We start from the raw sequence: 3685 nt of genomic DNA, 5'->3' as shown, positions 1-3685 counted from the left end.
AAAATGTCCTATAATACTCTCTACCGGGGGGAGTAGCTGAGAACATTCTGGGAAGATGGTTATCAGAAGCTCCCACGAGTGTCTCAATGGGAGGTCCTGGTAGGATGTCCCCATCATTTGCTCAGGGCCAGACTGGAGTCGCATTCGGTAGTACTGGGGGACCTCCCCCAAGCTGGGACATCCCGCGTCCCAACCATATCATACCCGGGATGTGTTTGGGAATAAGGTTTGTCGCCTGGGGGCGTCTCAGATTCATCTACCTCTTGCAGAGGACTTTTCAAATCAAATTAGATTTTAACCCTAACCAGTATTTTATATATATGGCTGCTATAGGTGCAAAGAGAAATCTGTACCTATCTACCTCATCAACTGTACATCAATATAATACTAGAAATAAAACTTATTTAGTCAACAAATTGTTTCCTAAAGCGGAGGTAGAAGGTACCTGTACTCAGGTTTACAAAAAGTTGCGTATTCACCTAAAATCTATCCAGAAGCCATCTACATTTTAAAGTTAATTTAAAAAATATCGGATAGAGAGAGAACACATATGCTGCATTTGTAGACTGACTGTACTTCCTAATTTTATTTTTCAACCCTGTGTATTTGTATCTACTGTTGACATAATTGCTAAATAAATGAATATGAATATGAAAACTTTGGAGTATTCGACTCTGTAGTTGTGCACTTGGAGGTGTTTAACATAGTATATTTAACTGTGAACTTGTCGTGTGGAACATCTTTTTCGGTAATAGTATAGAAGGGTGACTCAGAGCCGATTAGTCACTCTTCTATACCACTGGAAAGGGCTTTTTGAGTATAATCCAGAACACCCTCAATTTTTTGGCGCTCGAGTCTGGTTTTCCGTAAAATTAAATAAATATACGTCGCGGACTTTGAAGACGACAGAATAATGCAATATTTATAGTTAAAATAGAGTTATTATACTCAAAAAGCCCTTTCCAATCGGCTCTGAATCACTGTTCTGTACTACGATTTTCTTTGCAGCATATCTCGTTTTTCCGGAAGGAAGGTTCCTACGTTATTTGGTGTCTCACACTGTTAAAAGATTCAGGTTGAAATTTCAGTTTTTAGTATTGTAATTCCTATCACTTTTTGGTATTGAAATTTCATTACATAAAATGGTAATAAAATTTCAGTACAACAAGTGTTGAAATTTAAGTTTTGCGTAATGAAAAATCAAAAGCTAGTAATGAAATACAAGTACGATACTGTTTGCATAATTCAGGACCTGCACTGAAATTTCAAGATCTGTGTTATGAAATTCCCAGTGATACAAAATATTTTGTCATTCGTTGATATCCTTGTGATTGTGTTTCGGGGGCACTTCCACCAATACAAAATTGATGTAGGTTTAAAAAAACTGAATGTGTCTCACACTTTACAAAGGCAGATCGACACAACCATGAGGAGATGGGCGCCGGAGGGTGAATGTGCTTGCGTTATGAGTGCTCGGCGAGAGCCAATTAAAAACTCATGCAAAATATTAAATATTGACAAAAAATTAAAAACAAATGTGCAGGTACTATCAGCGCTGATAGAATTGAACCCTTTCTGCTTGGAATATGGAGTCAGAGGTTCAATTTTTTCTGCGCTGATAGTACATCGGGGAGTCGCTGCTCTATCAGACTATCAATAGTTCGGATAGGAAATTTAATAAAATTAATAGATATTTGACACGTAAAAGAAAATTACCAGTTACCCAAACGATGCGCCATCTAGTGACAAATAGCGGAAGTGCGCTTGACCGCGACAGTATCGGTGCAGGGTAATCGTTGTTGCGAAAATAACTACGCTTTTCCGCTTGCGATCTTCTTGATTTTCTATGATACCAGAGGCCACAAAGATGTACATAACTTAATTAATGCTATTCGAATTTTATCATCCTGTTCTGAATCTTCAGTACAAAACTGAAGTTTCATTACGCATCTCTGAATTTTTAGAAGCATACTGACATTTCATTACGCTGCTCTGAGTCTTCAGAACCATACTGACATTTCATTACCTAGTTCTGAATCTTCAGACCAAATACTGACATTTCATTATCCAGTTCTAAATTTTCACAACATTGCCTTGAAATATCAAAACAATTCTGAATTTTCAGTTCAAACATGAAATTTCATTACAATTCTGAAAATTCAGTTAATTTTGGTTTTGAAATTTCAAAACATTTTTAACAGTGCATCCTTTCCCATGGGTGTCTCCCCTGAAATGCATTTTATTTAAAACACGCATATTTTCTCGTTGCTTGTATACAGCGGACGCTGCCGCATTCAAATTACGATTTAATCTCATTATTGGGTCTATGTTTTAACGTTCAGAAGCAGTAGGACCCATTAAATGACCAGAGCAACAAATTCGTCACTTAAAACGAAAAAAGGAGCACCTATCGATAATCAAGAAATTTGTCCTTAAAGTAAATGCCAAAGAAATCTTTGCAATAATTACTGTCGACATTTGGCTACACGCCTTCCCCTATATGTCTGCCCTTGTGCTACGAAGCGTTCCCCTAAGAGCAAAAAGGACCGAAAGATAAATCTTATAAATATGTAAAAGTACTTAAACACTGAGCATTGGAAGTACACAATACCTGAGTGCAGGTAACCAGTTACTTTCTTGCATGTCGATCTTTGTTGGCCGCTTCCTGATTTGTACTTACTTTTTGCTCCCTTCGTTTCGTAGCTCAGTGGACCCACGTGAAAAGTCTCCGAACCGTGACTGCAACTGGACAATTGGATCCACAGCCCGTCTTTATACTGCCCACTATCAGCGGATCCTCGTATTCCTAGAATCACTGACTGGCGGCTACTGATATGGCGAGAATTTTGGTTGTTGCGTTATTCCCACTTGCACTGAAATTTAAGAGCAAAATATCTCTAAAATTTATAACACTTTCTTTTGTTCTTAAACGTTATAGGGCTCTCAAAAACCCGGACCGACGGGTACCCTTGTACCCGGGTACGCACCTAGTCTGACGGGTAGAACCGGGTTACCCGGGTACCCGGGTATTACCCGCAACCCGGAGATCCGGGTACGCGGGTTTTACCCGCGAACCCGATACCCGGGTATTACCCGTGGAACTGCAATGCGCCCAGTCCACGGAAAGCAAAAGGTCATTTCGCGTGAATGATAAAAGCATTATAGCCGATACACGGAAAAAAAAGATTCGCTGAGCCAGCTAATATATTGACTGGTATCTGGACAGACAAGCACATAAACTTCTGTAACCACTATATTGTCTACTCTAATCAATCATTGGTTGTGCCAGTCAAAGATAAGTTGTATGAAGTAATGATTTGCCTGCATCAGTAAGGTAGACCTCGACTGATTTAGGTAAGGGATGAGCTCTTACAGCTAATTTTTGACTGGCACAGCCAATGATTGATTAGAGTAGACAATATAGTGGTTACAGAAGTTTATGTGCTTGTCTGTCCAGATACCAGTCAATATATTAGCTGGCTCAGCGAATCTTTTTTTTTTTCCGTGTACAGCAAATCATTATTATCACTCAGAAATATTGGTAAAGTAAAAAGCACCCGTTTGTGTGGCAGTTGCAGGCGGCGAATTGCATATTGCTTGGTGACATGCCCACAAACAAGAACCCGTCACCCGTGCCAGCCCGCCCCACCCACAACATGTCCAAAATCGAAAAAAATGAAAATTA

At 39.3% G+C, this 3685-nt stretch overlaps 1 protein-coding gene across 1 annotated transcript in view; it reads right to left on the bottom strand.

Annotated features, from left to right (window-relative positions):
* The window catches only part of LOC113213971 (uncharacterized), a 63842-nt gene extending 61032 nt beyond the window's left edge, over positions 1 to 2810 (bottom strand). The window contains exon 1 of the mRNA XM_052273014.1: positions 2681 to 2810. The gene's annotated coding sequence lies outside the window, so the exon portion shown is untranslated. The remainder of the gene's footprint in view (positions 1 to 2680) is intronic.
* Positions 2811 to 3685: the final 875 nt, after the last annotated feature.

Source organism: Frankliniella occidentalis, unplaced genomic scaffold (assembly GCF_000697945.3).
Source record: "Frankliniella occidentalis isolate FOCC.00 unplaced genomic scaffold, Focc_3.1 Scaffold239, whole genome shotgun sequence".
NCBI lineage: Eukaryota > Metazoa > Arthropoda > Insecta > Thysanoptera > Thripidae > Frankliniella > Frankliniella occidentalis.
Note: the sequence above shows the minus strand (reverse complement) of the source record. Positions and strands in the feature narration are given on the sequence as shown.